General features: G+C 44.6%; 1 protein-coding gene across 2 annotated transcripts in view; it reads left to right on the top strand.

The window, feature by feature from the left end:
- TBCEL (tubulin folding cofactor E like) overlaps positions 1 to 17,430 on the top strand; it is a 268,357-nt gene that overhangs the window by 151,024 nt on the left and 99,903 nt on the right. For both annotated transcript variants that reach the window (XM_069614326.1, XM_069614327.1), the window contains exon 3: positions 14,820 to 14,923. The gene's annotated coding sequence lies outside the window, so the exon portion shown is untranslated. The remainder of the gene's footprint in view (positions 1 to 14,819; positions 14,924 to 17,430) is intronic.

The raw sequence follows: 17,430 nt of genomic DNA, 5'->3' as shown, positions 1-17,430 counted from the left end.
ACGACAAGTTCAAGATGGTCGCACTTTGTCAGATCCTTCAGGCCCTCCAACTTCACGATTGGTTGGTGTCATTGGACCTTCAGGATTCTTATTATCATGTGCCAATCCATCTCAAAAAAACCTTTGTGCCGTTGGAACAAGTTCTGCAACTGGTGCAAGGAAAGGAATGTAATCCTTTTCTGTGCAAGACAACAGGATGTTTTATCATTCCTTTTATCCTTAGCCAATTTGGGGCTCCAGATTCGTACCATTAAAGGTTACCTGGTGGCGCTGTCCTTTTTTAAGAGTTCGTCAGAGGAATGCTCTTATTTCAAAATCCCACTGGTGACTCAATTTCTGAAAGGGCTCACTAATGTATACCCTCATTATCCTTTCCAGATTCCGGTTTGGGACCTACATCTGGTTTTAAAGTTCCTAATGTGTGCACCCTTTGAACCCCTGCACACATGTCCTCTAAGGTTATTAACCTTTAAAACCATCCTGTTGATTGCTCTCACATCAGCCCGCAGAGTGAGCGAGTTGCAGGCACTCTAAGCAAAGCTACCCTTTAGTCTTCCACAAGGACAAAGTTGTCCTGAAGGTCAAACTTTCATTTTTGAAGAAAATCATTTCAGATTTTCATTTGAGCCAGAAGAATAGTTCTGCCTTCCTTCCATCCTCCACCTCACCCTGGTAAGGAGGAAGAAACACTTCATAGGTTAGATCCTACAAGAGCACTAAGCTTTTACATTTCGAGAACATTCAAAATACGGTTTGATGATCAGCTATTCATAGGATGTACAGGACACAAACTAGGTAAGGCTGTTACCAAACAGACCTTATCTAGGTGGATCATTTTGGCAATTTCTGAGTGCTATAGGCTAGCAGGGAAAGACCCACCTGAAGGTTTGCAAGCTCATTCCTCCAGGGACATGGCTACATCTACGGCCCTTCAAAGGGGGGGGGGGGGCCCTATTCAAAATATTTGTGATGCTGCAACGTGGTCATCAATACACACGTTTACTAAGCATTATTCTCTGGATGCTTCCCATTCTCAAGAGGTTGCTTTTGGCAAGGCAGTAATTTGTTCTGCCCGTGAAAATGCTTAAAATTCTACTCCCTCCTCCAATCATAATACTGCTTTGGGAGTCCGTCAAAGATGTGCAATATGCTGGAGGACACAATCCATTCAAAGAACAAGTTACTTACGCCTGGTAAGGTTCTTTTGACTGGATGTTTCTCTTATTCTTCATCGCCCTCCCAACCTACCCCTCTGTAGAATTTCCCATGCTATTACAGCTTCCGTTCCACCAAGGCTGAGTACTGTCATGCCCGTATTTATGGGCATCTTGGCTACACGCGGAGGGGAAAAACAGAACTGAGGCCAACAGGCACCGCGTGTGCTAAATGTACCCTCCGCTGATGTCACCCTCAACGGAGGCCTACGAGGGACATTGACTCGACACCATCGAAAAAAATTCCGAAGCAGCTCAGCTGAAGCTGGACATTACATGTCAAAGATGAGGAATACGTTGGAGAAACATCAAGTCAAATAACGTTACCACAGTAACTTGTTCTTCTTGGCGTTCTTCGAAAAACCATGGCACACCGTGCATTCCTCCTCATCGTGGTCCGGATGCAGGCAGTACAAGCATTTATCGTGTTGATCTTCCACAATGACGTTCCTTAGCCCACACTTTGCGCAGAGTTTGAAGAGCCTGCAGCCTTCCTTCTCCTCAGCCATGCTGAAAGGGCACGAAGTAGGCCCCAAGGCCGGGCCTTCTGGAAACTTCGATGATCCGACTGTGGATGAAGATCGTCGCTGGTAGTGGAGCCCCGCTGCCGGTCTCTATCCTTCGTCAAAGACGATGAAGCAAAAATCAGTCAAAATGGAACTATTTTGCAAGAAATGTACGAAAAAACACCAGCTCCTAGAGCAATATGAGGACTCCCAACACTTAAGCGTTCAGTAAGAACCTGAAGATGGCCACCAGGGGTGGGGTTTAGGGAGAGGGCTGTCATTGGATGTGGGCAGTATGACCCAAAGGACAGGGATTGGTTTAGAGGAGAAATATAGTTTTAAAGTGAAACCATTTTTTCCTCTACTGAGAATTCCCAGCCTGACAACGGGGAATATTCATGAGCATGTGAATCCATGCCAGCCCACATGCTTGAGAAGTAGGGAAACCGGAAAGAGGGTTAGAGTAACAAGATTGGATGGCTAGGGAGAGTTCAGCGAAAAGAAAACCTTGATACCTTGTAACTCGACTATGCAACCTGACCCGACCTGCTTCCTGTCCAACCAGGAAACAGTATCCTAGTTGGCCTCCGAACTCCAACACCCTACTTCCTGTATATGTAACTTGGAACATGGACTTGCATAAGCACACTGTACTAGGTTTCTTAATGTATCTCCCTTTGGAGTCCATGAACATATAATCATGACCAAGCGTTCTTTCTGCAAACAACATGAACAACCAAAATAAGTAGACCTAATACACAAACTTGTGATGAACATATGGCAGTGAAATTAACTAACAGAGCAGGGACATGGCAGTGTGGTGAAACACACAACTGGGGCTATCCCCACATAATTCGGGGGAACTCATGGCCTGATAGGCAAAGCATGAAATGAAAAGACAAACTAACACATGATATGTTTTACTCAAACTGGTATTTTCCCTAAATCTGCCCGTTCTGGCTTTCAGACGTGTTTAACTTCACACGTTCATCCCTGCAATCCTCTAGTTTCCAAGTCCCAAATAAGCTTGCAGAGTTCAGTTCTTGGGGTGTTTAATGCCATAAAAGAAAATAAATGGTAGTAGACCAACATGTGTTTGTCTTAATTGCCACATGTGCTTGCCGAAACGTAGAGCATATTAGAACTATGGCATGTGCACTTATCTGTAGTCCGGAAGCCGCGTAAGGCAACCTGGACAATGCTGTGTGTCGTGTTATTTCAGGAGCCTTTCTGCAGTTACCACCTCTCTGCCCAGGTCCTTTCTCATCTCCTCCATGATTGCTGCAGTATGCAGGGGCTCACCCCTGCGCCTCTGCTGAGTCTATGCTGTGATCTTCAATAATCTGCACCTAGCACTGGCAGATGGCGGCCTTAAATCGCAGCTGCGGCTCTGGGGCCGCGCATGCCCTCACATTCCCCCAGGGATGCCTGGGAAGTGTAGTTTGTGGCCCCAGGGAGCCGCAACGCAAAGGCTTGTTGGCCTTAGTCTGGTGGCTGCGGCCACCGGTTGTGCCACCTGCCCCACTCTGGCATGTCTATCTCGAAGTATGTCTATATTGACAGAAGTTCTATGATCAGAGTTTAAGATATTACTAAAGGAAATTAATGAAAGTTTAAAGCCTCAATCGATAGACTCATTCTATTCTATCTTCTATTAAAAAATAAATAATCATCTAGGGCTTCATATAGCAGTGTTATCTGACACATCCTGTTTGAAGTGTTCCTTGTGGCCATTCCACATATGTTAGTATCTTCTGAACAGGAGTATATTCGAATAAGGTAACGTCTTTTATTCTTGTTTACCACGCTTAGAAGCCTATCTTTGCCTCCCTCTATGTGCTCTCTGAATATCCTTTAGATGAGCCAAGCATCTACAAACACTAGTTGTGATATTCACTGTAAGAATTCTTTGGGGGTTCTCTTATTCTTAAACAGGCTAAGGTGGGGGGCGGGGGATGGGGGGTTGGAGGTTGATTCTGGATCTATGCCTTCTCAACAACTACTTTACTATCAGATCTCTGGATGGTCATGTTGCAGCATGTGCTCGGCCAGCTGGAGCAGGGAGATTTTCTGACGCCGTCGAACCTGGTGGACGCCTAAGTTCACATCCCCATTCACAAAAAGCACAGCGTATTTCTACGATTCATAGTTCTGGGTCAGAACTACCGGTTCAAGGCTCTGAAGTCAGCCTGTGGGTGTTTATGAAGTGCCTGTCCCCAGTGGCGGCACATGTTCGTCTGCAGACCATCCACGTATACCCCAACCTGGATGAATGTTTGCTGCGTGCCCCCCCCTCCTGTCAAGCAAGCACACAGCGAGGACCGTACGTCTGCTGACCAAGCTGGGGTTCTCCATAAACTATCCAAAGTCTTGCTTGAAGCCATCTCAGGACACTCTATTCCTGGTTGTCCAACTCAGTACAGTGACGTGCATGGCGTCTCCCTTGGAGGAGTGGGTGAAATCCATACAAGGCAAGGTGCAGTGGTTGCCGTCGGCCCAAGCAGCGACAGCACGATCCATCAAGTTGCTTCTGGGCATGTTGTCCTCCTGCATAAACCTCGTTCGCCTCTGCAGACTGTGCATGAGACCTCTACAGGAGTTCCTGGATGCGAGGTGGATGCAAGTATCGGGGAATATTGTGGACAAGATCTCTCTGAACGAAGAGTTCCGTCAGGCAATACGGTGGTGGGGTGTCCGCAGTACCTCGTCCAGGGAGATCTGTTTTAGGTTCTTCCTTACCAGGAGAAAGTCATCACGGATGCCTCTCTAGAGAGATAGGGAGCCCACACCGGACAGTTGGACGCCTGAAGCCTCTGGCAACTGGAGGAAAAGGACCTACACATCAATGTCCTGGAACACTTCCGTGTTCTGGGCCCTCAAGTCTTTTCTGCCATCATTGAAGGACAAGGTGGTGAAGATCCTCACAGACAACACCACAACCATGTTCTACATCCGGAAACGGGGGGTGGGGGGAACCCGATCTCCTACACTCTCCGAGGCCCAGGACTTGTGACAGTGGGTCATTCGTCAATGCATGTTCCTCATTCAATTTCACTTGGTGGGAGTCAAGAACACCATTGCGGACTCGCTCAGCAGGGAACTGCGTTCTTGCCATGACTAGGTGAATCAACTGTTTGCCGAATGGGGACGACCCAGATCGATCTCTTCGCGATGGCAGTGACCTCCAAGTGCCAGAGGTTTGCCAGCAGGTTCCCTCAATCAAGGAGCTTTGGGGATGCAATCTCGTTCCCGTGGGAGGGACAATTCCCAAATGCTCCCCCCCCCTCTTTTCCACTCCTACGTGTGATCAACACTCTCAGACAGTGGCACTGGAGGATGATACTCGTCACCCTGGCGTGAGTGAGGCAGATCTGGTATCTGGAATGAATGCACCTGTCAATGGTCACGTCCATCAGGCTACAGCTGTCCCCAGACCTTCTCTGCATCATGACCCACTGTCTCTGAACCTGAGGGCATGGCTCCTGCAGCCCTAGAGTTAGAAGGTTATGCATTACCCGCAGAATGTAAGGACATCCTGGCCAGGGCCAGAGCCTTGTCACCTTTGAAGTGCTACGGACGCTGCTCAATGTGGTGCCAGACTCAGAAGATTACCCCTCTGCGGTTCACGGCTCCATAACTTCTACCTTGCTTTTCTTGGCCAAAGCAGGACTAGCTCATGCCTCTATCAAGGTGCTTATCGCCGCCATCTCCAGGTACACCAGGTCTCCGGGCAGACCTTCACTGTGGTCTCACAGGCTCGCCAAGGAGTTCCTTAAGGCCTTCTTCAGGACTTTCCCGCCGGTGAAGGCTCCTGCCCAGGCTTGGGAGCTCAATGTTGAGCTGACTAAGCTCCTGGGAGCACCCGTCGAAACCAATGCATCAGGCTCCGCTCAAGTTTCTTTTGTGGAAGACTGCTTTCATTGTGGCTATCACCTCAGTCAAGCAGGTCGGGGAGATGCAGGTCCCGTCTTTCAAGTAACCTTACTTGTCTTTCCACGCTTCAAGGGTGGTACTGCGTACACCCCCCACCTTTATGCCAAAGGTACCATCGGAATTCTATCTCAATGAACCTTTAGTGTTGCCGGTCTTTCCAAATCCGCCATGGCCAGCGGAGAGGGCCTTGCATTTGCTGGATGTTGCTCATTCCTTGAAATTCTACATGGCACTTGCAAAGGATTTTCGCAACACTTCTAAGTTGTTCATCAACTTTGGACCTGTAAATCGGGGAAAGGCCTTGTCGAAGGCTTCCATCGCCAGGTGGCTCTCCGGCTGCACCATGCACTGTCATTGACTGGCTAGCAAGCCGTTGCCAGGTCGTTGGAGAGCCCATTGGACCAGAGCCATCACCACTACATTTCTCTCTGGTGTGCCCCTTCCCGGCTTCTGTAGTGATGCTAGGTGGAGGTCCACGCACACCTTCACAAGGTTCGACCGCATCAACAGGGATTTTGAGTCCGCCAAGCGGTGCTACGCAACCGTTTTGTTTGAGGTGAGTCTGTTCCAGAGGTGAATGTTTATTGCTTCTGTTGAGCCTTGCCACCTCCCATGGTTGTATATATGTACTGCAGTGTAATCGTTATTCATGAGCATGTGAATCCATGCCAGACCCCCATGCTGGAGAAGGTTTGTTACTTACCTGTAATGATTGTTCTTCAGCATGGGTCTGGCATGGATTCAAATGCGAACCCTCCCTCCTTCCCCTCTGTGGCTCTTCTTGCTTCATACTGCCACTTTACGTGCATACTAAATCTGAAGATGGCCACCATGGGTGGGGTTTAGGGAGAGGACTGCCATTGGATGGGGGCAGTATGGCCCAGGAGACAGTGATTGGTTTACAAGAGAAATACAGTTTTAAAGTGAAAGTGAAACCATTTGTTCTTTTACCGAGGATTCCCAGCCTGACGACGGGGAATATGCATGAGCATGTGAATCCATACCATACTCATGCTGAACACTTGTTATAGGTAAGTAACTTTAACCTTCCTTCTTCCTATTCACATCCTCTCCCTAATTCCTCTCCCCGCCCAAACCCTCTGTTGACTGCCTCATGGTTACCTGCGCTTCTAAATATCAAGAACCTGTGCCAACCACAGTAGAATGGTCGATTCTATTTGGCTTCTTTGGATCGGGAGAGGGTGTCATTGCCCTTCCCCTTTATGGTCTTGAAATAATAATCTGCCCCCGTATGGGTTATTATTGACCACCCAAGCCAAATGAACGCAACAACTCCCCTTTTAGCAGAGGTACTGAAGCCCTTGCAGGAGAGTCCGGTTTAATTACCACACGCTAGGCAGTAGTCTACAGCTTTGAAGACTCCGGCATGGCTTAGTGGCACAAAGGACCCCATTACAGGTAACAAGTTCAGCTTCCCCATCATAATCAACCGGACCTGCTACCACGGTAATAGTGCAGCAACCCAGTAAATGTGCCCCTGGCCTCTCCAGAGAGATTTGCAAGGGATACGATAAAATACTAACGTTTTTGACATAGTGCTGGCTGCCTTTTCTTTGTAAACCTGCGGCTTTTGAAAGCACGCAGGCTCGGATAGCCTTTGTTATTGCATATTTAACGGGGGATGCAGCAGCATGGGCTATGCCGTTAGTGCTAACGGATGATCCCATGTTGTACAATTGGGACACCTTTCTGGGAGAATTTGGGAGACTTTTTGATCGGCGAGAAGTGTTATTAGCTCCGGATAAGGAACGGTTGGCTTTGCACCAAGGGGCACAGGATTTAGTTTCCTATGTCACCCAGTTTAATATACTGGTAATTAAGACGGATTGGCCTGAAGCCAAACCAGACTGTGTTCTTTAACCATGGCTTACGGGAGGAATTAAAAAACACAATAGCGCAGGTGGAACCCCAGCCTACTACGAACACCGCTATGATTGATTTGGCCTTGCGATTTCGCCTTTGGATCCAGACCCTGGGGATGGACCAGTGCGAGAGAATCACCTGGGTGAGGAGTCTTCGGGAGTGGGGGTGAACGAAGGGGGAAAAGAGGAGACCAGAAGCACCACCTTTCATATGTCTGGACAAGGGTGGAGGGACACGGCCCTCAGAAGTTGGACTCATGCAGATTGGATGTGTGGGAGAGCCTTTGTCCATTGAGGAAAAGGAGAAAAGAAAGGCAAATAATCTTTGTATTGCAGTCAATCAGGACATTTTATTCAAACTTGTCACAATACTCCCCAGAAGGTTTTGGGGCCAGACAGAAACAAGATGGGGGCGGGAAAAGGACAGGCTCGACCTTAGAGGGAACGGGGGTGTCGTAGCAAATACCATGCAGAGTAAAACACAGAATTTTTATATTTTGGTGGCTGTTTTTTGCATTAACAGAACAAGTTGTGTCGGCAATGGTGGACTCGGGTGCCAAAGGTAACTTCATAGACATGATGCTAGCAGAATGATTGGGCCTACCATTACAGGAAAAACAAAGATCAGAGGGAGTACAATCAGTGGATGGGTCCCTGTTAACATCAGGCCCAATAACGCAACAGACACAGCCATTACAGATGGTATGTTTATCCGGGCACAAGGAGGAAATTACTTTTGACTTAATAGCAGCCCCCTCCATTTGGTCTCATTCTGGGTATTGTGAGAAACCAAAGGGAGTCCCACCTACTAGTCCCTGGGTGAGGAGTCTTCAGGGAGTGGGGGGGTGAGGCGACCGATGGTGAGACGCGGTATACCTCACTTTCTCACACTCATAACCCATCCTATTTTATAGGATTCTCCAATGTCCCAACTCCCCCCCCCCCCGCCCCTTTCTACACAAACACTAGGCCGAGGAAGAGGGCGACTGAGAGTAAAGACGCTAACCCTTACATATCTCATTGGACATGTCCCGCTAATCGGGTCAGGCACTTGACTTTAATTGCATACATCTGATACCAATTAGCTCTCCCCAAATGGATAAAAGGCGAGCATAGAGACACACTCTGAGCAAGGTGGAACACGAGAAAGAGTAGAACTTCCAGGGCGAAGGCGAACCTACTTGAGCAGAGTGATGGACAGAGGGACGAGAGCAAAGGGTAGGGGAAACCCTGGAGTTCCCTGCAGGATGTTGTTGCCGTGAAAAACGTGTGGAGAAGGCCAATTCAAGGCAAGAAGACTGCATTGTGTTTCAAGGACACCAGCAACCCTCCCGGGTGAGTTGGGGAAGTGAGGCCAAGCCTGTGGTATTAACTTGATTCGTGATTTAAAACTGCAAAAACAAGAAAGGAATGCACACAGTCAGTGAGTTGGGGGGCGGCATGAAAGACCGGTGTGTGTTAAGGAAATATTGAAGTTGCAACAGTATATTGCACAATTGAAGGCTGCAAGCGTGTGGATGAGACGCGAAGGAGGGTAAACCTGTGGTGAACTTTACATTACTGATAACTGTACCAGCGAAACAGAGGAGTGGAGCGAAAGGAACTAGCCCACTCAAAAGTCTTTGCGAAAGGTTAAATGTTTTTGTTATGAAGCAATAAAGTGAATGAACTTGAATGAAAAAGTGTAATGAGCAAAATTATTCCTGCCAAATGTGGGGGGGGGGGGGAGTAAAAAGGTGAATGTTTAACTTTTTTGTGCTTATGCTCCTGAACTACCCAGACCAAGAGTCACTGGGACAAATAAGATAAGAGTGTGAGCTGAAGAGAAAGTCGAAGTGGTCCTGTGGAGATCTAAAATAAAAGCATTGCACATTCAAAAGTCTTCAACATAAGGAAAAGATCTGAGCCTGACTGAGGGAGACCGGAAGTTTGATACATTAGGGGAGGGAACCACTAAAGGAAGTGAATTAAGCTTGAGGGAGGGAACCCCTGCAGGTGCTGTGTTTGAGAGGTCTGAGCCCGATTGAGGGAGACCTGCGTGAACATTTTGTTGCACTGTGTTATGAAAGCTGTATCGAGAGACTTTAACGTGGAAGGTCAGGCGGTCCTCGGTCCACATTTTGAACTGCCTTTTCTTTGAGAACCTGAGCCATAGTGTGTCAGCCTGTCTACGGGGACTGCCTTACTCTGTGTTGTCTAATGTGGGGAGGGGAGCTGAATCAGCCACATTGAGTCTTTATATTCTAACACTGATTTTCCTTGGCATACATATTCCCCTTTACACACTTTTTGTATAAGAGATAGGGCAGACATTATGTTTTGTTAGTATAGGCCATTTTGATTTGACAGACTCGACTAGGACTGTTATTTATTATTTGATGGTAGAGACTACTCCCATCATAGATATAGGGCCAACCAGGAGTTTCTCCAAACAGCAAACCTTGAAGGAAGGATTTACAAATTGTACCTCTTGTCAGTGTCATACTTGTGATACCATGCCTCCCTTACAGTGTGCCATGGTTAGTTGAGCACAATCCTGTGAACAATTGGGCAAAACAATAGGTGTCCTTTGATTCCCACTGGTGCAAGTATCATGCCCAGGACATGATGGACCCAGCCCCATTCTTGGTGGAGGGTGCTCAAGTACAGCAACTCGTAGGGGCAGTTGAGGCAGTTCTTCCGCCCCAGTACAGGATGTATGCAGAGGTATTTGACAAGGGGAGGGTGGAGAAATTGCCTCTACATCGAGCATATGATTGTGTAATATAATTGGAACCAGGAGCTTGGTTACCATGTAGTAGAATCTACGCTCACTGAGGCAGAGAACCAACACTTGAAAGAATATCTAGGTGACCTGTTAGAGAGGATTTATCCGGCATTCTACCGCACCCGTATCTTCTCCCCTATTTATTTTGTGCCAAAAAATGAAGGTACGCTCAGGACTTGTATTGATTATCGCACCGTGAACAAGGTTATGATAAAGAATCATTTTCCTCTGCCATTTATCGCGGTACTCCTCCATAAAGTCAAATCGGCAGTAATTCACACCAAGTTGGATTCACGGAGGGCTTATCACTTAATCAGAGTTAAGGCAGGAGATGAGTGCAAACCCGCTTTTATAACTACATTTTGACTTTTTGAATACCTAGTCATGACGTATGGCCTGTGTAATGCACCTGCGGCTTTCAGCCAATAATGCTGGATGTTTTAAGGGATTACATTGATGTCTTTGTCATTCTTTACATCAATGACATTTTGATTTACTCATAATCCAAAGAACAACATTTGGGGCATGTGAAGGCAGTACTGCAGAGGTTGCAAGAATACCAGTTATATGCTAAACTGGAGACATGTTTAGTGCACACTGAGAGGGTGGAGTTTTTGGGATTTGTTCTAACAGCATTTGGCATAGTCATGAATAGTAAGAAGGTGCACCCAGTGACGGACCTGCCCTCACCCCAGTGTGTGAAAGACATGCAATACTTTTTAGGGTTTGCAAACTTCAATATGAGGTTTATCAGTACCTTCTCCCACATTGTGACACCTATAACTCGGTTGCTCAGAAAATCAGTAGAGTTTGTTTGGGATAAGGGGGCTGAGGGAGCATTTCAGGAATTAAAGAAAGCTTTCAAAGTAGTACCTTCGTTAAGGCATCCACATCTAGAGAGACCATTTCAGGTAGAAACTGATGTGTCCAATGAGGCTTTGGGGGTGGTGGTGTCCCAGAAGGATGAGGGCATATTGCATCCCATGGCATATTACTCTCGAAACTTCACTGGGTGTGAACAAAATGACTGCATCACTGATAAAGAACTATTGGCTATCATAGCGGAGACCTTATTTGTTAGGAGCACAACATCAGGTGACAGTGGGGACGGACCATAAAAATGTACAATACTATGAGACAGTCCAGACACTAAGCCCAAGACAACTAAGATCCAATATTTCAATGAGTTTGATTTAGTGGTAACGTATTGCCCAGGAAGGAAAAATGGGAAGGCGGATGCGTTGACCAGACAGCAACATAGAAATTGTTGTTTGGGAGGTGAAGGCTATCATTCCACCTGAAAAGATTGTTGGGGCTGTTACAGAGGATCTGTTAGGGCCAGTACATAAGCGTATGGGGAAGAAGGAGATACAGTTCTGGGTGGCAAGTCACAATTCCCGTTCAGCTCAGTGGGGGTTCTCCCATACCATTCAGGATGGCTGTACACCCACAAAGGAATTGCAGGAGAAAGCTATGTACTGCAAAGAATACCCAAGTGCATTTTGGAAATCTATTTTTGGCGGCCAGACATGAATAAAGATATGCACACAAATTCAAGAGTGCGAGAACTGTTGAAGGGGTGAACGTGAAGTTAAACGCGCCTGAAAGCCAGAACGTGCAGGTTTAGGGAAAAGACCAGTTTGTGTAAAACATTTCACTTGTTAGGCAAAGCATGAAATGAAAAGAAACTATCAGGCCATGAGTCCACATAAATCAAGTGGGGATACCCCTAGTTGTGTGCTTCATCGCGCTCCCATGTCCATGCTCTATTAGTTCACTTCACTATCATGTGCTCATCATGAGTTTGTGTATTAGCTCATCTAATTTTTGCCAGTCATGTTTGTGGAATTAAAGCTAGTTCATGAATATATATTCATTGACTTCAAAGGGAAATCTATGAGGAAACCTAGTGCGGTGTGCAAATGCAAGTCCAGGTTACATGTATAGGAAGTAGGGTGTTGGAGTTTGGAGGTAAACTGGGACACTGTTACATGTTTGGGCAAGAAACGGGTCAGGTCAGGTTACAGAGATGTGTTACAAGGTATCCAGGTTTTCATCTCCCTAAATTTGCCCTATCCATCTAATCCTGTTAACCTAAACTGCTTTCCGGTTTCCCTTTTCCCCCTTCCTATCCACAACCTCTCCTTAACCCCCATTGGCTGCCTCGTGGTTACCTGTGCCTCTAAATATCAGGAACCCACACCAACCACAGTGGGAGGGTCGATTTGTGAGAGGTTGTCAATGCCCTTCCCCTATATGGTCTTCGCAGACCAGCTTTCTAAACCTCCTCAAGTCTCTCAATATATTTTCCACAATACCTGGTTATAAACTAAATCTTGATGAATCGGAGAAATTCTCTCTAAATTAATTTTATTATAAACCGGAATTTCCAAATGTTAATAAAATGGAGTAATGGTGCGTCAAGTATTTGGGTATACATATTTCATTATATAAAATGTCCAGGAAAAATTTTCAAATATATTAGAAAGGCGTAATACTATGGTCTCCATTGCTCCTCACATGCTGGGGTCGATAAGAAGCAATTAAAATGAACTTATCCCCAATTTTTCTTTATCAATTGTTCTGTATATGATTTCTATAGCCTTCCCGGCTAGTCTCTTTTAAAAAGTTGATTCTATACTAATTTTTGGAGGGAAAAAATCTTGCATTGTGATTAGTGAGCTAAATGGTGGAATCTGGCAGTGTCAAATTTCTAGTTATCACACTACCTTTGTTCTTAATCCCAAACATGGTTTCTTCCTAATGATTATATTAATCCTCCAGTTTGGTTAATTCTAGAGAAGCTTTTAGCTTCTCCACTTACATTTAGTGTTTTATGTGAACAGTACTATTGAAGTTATAGATCCATCCTGCATTAAAATGACAGCATTGTATCTTACAGAATTTGTATTCCCACTTCTCAAATCGTCTGATTTCACATCCCAATATCTGTGGCTAAATAAATCAATTAAACTAAAGGGGCAGATCAATTGTATGGAAACTGTGGTTAGGTAAAGTAATTAAACATATTAGCCAGTTTTAGCCAGTTTTTAATGTAGGGTTTCCATTACCATGGAATGTGTTTAAGACTAAGTGTGTGCACCCTAACTCTTCAGCGTCTTAATATTTCAAAATACTGGATGCTATGTTAGACCATATTAATGCTTATGATCATCAAGATGATGTCCATGGCTCAAACTGAGATGTTTAAACCAGTATCAGTGCTTCAGTTTTGTTATTCTAAATCTTGGTAAAACTAGAGACAACAAATTGGCTACAGAAATAACCAGAAGTGGATTGTGAAAAGATGTCGTAACACGGGGCCTAATGTATGGAATATAGTTGAATTGATTTCTACATCTGCAAGTTTAACCCAATCCTTTTTCTTAGTCTTCCTAACCACTATGAAATTATACAATGCTAAATTTATGGCTGAAAAAAAAAAAATAATAGTCATGTCAAGAAAGCGCCTTCAAAAAGATGTTATTTAATTGTAAATGTGTTAATGACATCTGGTCTCAGGTTTGGAAGATATTAAAATATCTAATATAAAGTTTCCTGTTTCATATACTAACATTATTTTTCAGTTTGGCTTTTAAAGCACAAGTTTCTTGTTTGCTATTCGATTTATTTGCTGTGATTGCTATTCAAACCCTCAGTCAATTAGAAGCAACTTAACAATATCCATATAAAAGTGCGGTGGGGTGCTATTTGTAATATAAAAAGAATGCAGAAATGTCATGCTGGAACACCTGCATTAAGTATACAATAGTATTGTACATGACATGTTTTTATATTGCTTAAATCCTTCTCAAGTAGTGTTTGACCTGAAAATGTTATTTTGATGCCTATTTTAGCTTTATTTATGACCCTGTAGGTCTTCCTTTCTCCAACTGTGTGTAGGTTGTATGTGTTTCCATGAAATATATATATTCATTATTTGTGCTAGATATTTTGTTTTATTTATATTTGAATGTGACATGTTGCAGTAGAAGGTGCTTGATATATGCATTATTGTCTTATAAAATACTTTTTAATTGATAGGGTAAAAGATAATTCAGTAAGCTTCATGTTTGTTTTATTTGTCAAAAGGCAAATGTAATTTGTTGTTTTGGATTCATGTGTATTTCCATTCAGGTAACACTGTTATAGTGCATGCTATCATTACTAATAGTTATTGTAAATAAAGTCAGCCAGCTGAAAAAAGAACCTTAATGTGAAGATAAAATAAGTTGTAAATGCAAAGAATATGTAATTTGATTACTTGTTTCACCCGTGTGTAATGTATTCCTTACTTCCTTACTTGTAGGTTGACTTTACCACACTCCTTGAAATCATGAAGTCACCCTGGAAAATATCTGTTATTTATGTTTGGACTAAAATATGTTGTTTTTCGATAAATGTGAGGATGCCCAACACATTTGGAGGACATTTGTTATGTACTTGACTGGCCATAGAGACTGTTTACCAACATTGTAATTTTTTGTCTACCTAATGTTCTATTGTTTTATCATAGGCAGTGTTGATGACAGAAAAGGAACTGAGCAATAAGACTGCAACACAATTTGAAATTCTACATGATTGAAGAACCTCCTGAGTGGGAAACCTCACATAGAACAGGTTATTTGAGCCAAGATTCTTTTTCCAGTGGGGGGTGGCGGGGGCTCCCATATTGTTGTGGAATTATAAACCCATTCTTGCTGTATGTGATTGACACACTGAGACAAATTGGGATGGATCTTTTAGTACTTGATGGTTGTCCATCGGGTATTTTAAGGAAAACACTGGCTAAAGAACTCTGAGCTCTACTACCCATTACAAAAGAAGGCACTTCTCTAAAGACTGAAGCATTTATCATTATTGACTACTTCCAGGGAGCCAACATAACGTTTTGGTATAATTTTGAATAATATAACCCAGTTGGATAAGTTGTAAGGCGATTAGAAGTCCCCCCCCCCCCTTGGGTTAAGGGCCGTTATAAAGTATTCTTTTTGGTTTGGGCACATTGTAACACTTCACACCTTCTGGACCAAACAATGCAACAGAGATGAGAGAATGGATAGGGTATCGGAGCAGAATATTTAGTTGTCATAGCAACTGGCATTGCTATTAGAAAGTGTCTATGGCGTCCATATTTTTCGTCCAAGTCAGCCGCCTCCATCCCACTCATTAACTGCCTACTTAGTCCTTGTCCTTTATACCATTCCTTGTCTTTTTTCTGATTCCTATTTCCAGTCCTCCCTTGTCCCGGCCCTCCTCCTTTTTACTAAGCCTTCATCCTAGGCCTACCCATTTCTCCTAAGCCTACCAATTTCTCCTAGGCTAACAAATTATCCTATGTCCTCCCGCCTTGGTAGTCGTCATGTGTCCTGCCACCTTGGTAGTGGTCATTGTCTTTTGTTGTTCCATGTCCTTTGTCCTCCCACCTGGGTCATTGTCTTCGTCCTTTGTTCTCCTACATTGGTCATACTTTGTCTTCCCTACTCTTTGACCTCCTCCCCTCAAAAGCAGTTTGTCTGTCTCTTTTGGTCACCCTCTCTGTATCAATTTGTCTCCCTCTCTTGCTCTGTCTTTTATCTCCCTTCACTTCCTCTGTCTCCATCGCTTTCTCTCTTATGTTTCTCCCACTATCTTTCTTTTTCTCTTGGGTCCACATTACTGCTCTTTCTCTGCTGTGCATTGTCTCTTCTCTCACCCACCCCCTGCTTTTCCACTTCTCCCGCCCAACCTCTCACTTTAGCCTAACTGAGGCGTGTACTTCTGGCCCGGGTTGTGGGGAAATGGCTTAAGATAAGGCAAAGAAAGAGCGCCTGAATTGAGAGCTTCTAAGCGGCCTGAATGCTGAAAGAATGCAATTTGATGTGGTATATTGTACGAGAATGCTGCTCTGTTATCCTTAAACAGCCACCCACCAAACCTGCTTGTGGTAATTTCACATTTCGCAAATGAGTGCCTTGATTGGTTGGAAGGTTTAAGCTATGCCTGGACAGTAAACTCTATTTTTCAGTGCAGGGTTTGCAAACAAGGATTGAGTAGAGTAACTGTTTCAATCATCTCATAGATAAATGGCACCATCATTATTGATGCTCAACTGTTTCTTGTCCAGAAATGGGCCTATGGACTTCAAGTTATCGTCTCTTCCTTACATCATTTATACGCAGCATGTTTTATGAATGTGGATTCCCTCTTTGCATGGGCATGAATGTTAAACTGGTGCTGGACCTTGGTACACCATGACTCATTTTGCTGCAAACAAGTGTTCCATTATGCTATGTTATGTTATGTTATTTGGCATTTATATAGCGCTCTATATATCATTGATATGACCTCAAAGCGCTGGTAGGTTGAACGCCCTCGGGAACCGTAGTCCAGGTCAGTTGAAGAGAGTAAGGTGTCATAGGGTGCTTGGGTGCACCAGTTATTTGTGCAGCTGATGTAATTGCTTGATGGTAGCTGCATTTTAGCATTAGGTGTGGTGGAATTGAGATCAGTTGAATGTGTGCAGTCTGGAGGTTGCACTCAAAGATTGGGTTCTTACTCGGTTAGGCCTGTGTAGGACGGTTATGTGTGCAGCTTGGCCGGTTTGTTATGGGATGTTGCTACGTTTTATTAGAATGGTGAGTTGTTCATGGTGTAATGTACATATGTGAGCAGCTAGGCTGAAATTGATGGAGGGGTATAGCTGTACTCTAATTGTGTGTTGGTGTAGAGTAGAGAGTAGGCATAGTGATATACGAGGTGAGTGTTTGGGTGGAGTTATGATCTAAGGAGTTCGCTATTCCGAATTTCGAGCATGTGTTCACTTAATAGTGACTTAATAAGTGTATTCAGTGGTGTCATTGCTCGGGATCTCATTGAACATTTGTCAATGGGTTGCAAGGACTCCGTCCCCTGAAATGGTTGTGGTCGGCATTACGGAAAGAGCCACGTTTTTAGAGCTTTGTGGAAGGTCATATAGTCTTGGGTGTGTCGAATATGTGGGGGGAGTGAGTTCCACAAAGTTGGGAGCAAGGTTGAGAAGGTGGATCCTCCGATCTTGACGTAGTTGGAGGTTGGAATCACTAGAAGGAGGGCAGTGCTTGATCTTGGGGTGCGAGATAAGAGGTAGGGTTTTATCTTTTCTTGTA

This window comes from Ambystoma mexicanum, chromosome 9, assembly GCF_040938575.1.
Source record: "Ambystoma mexicanum isolate Mex_15411 chromosome 9, UKY_AmexF1_1, whole genome shotgun sequence".
NCBI lineage: Eukaryota > Metazoa > Chordata > Amphibia > Caudata > Ambystomatidae > Ambystoma > Ambystoma mexicanum.
The sequence above is the reverse complement of the archived record's forward strand: the minus strand, read 5'-3'. Positions and strand labels throughout refer to the sequence as shown.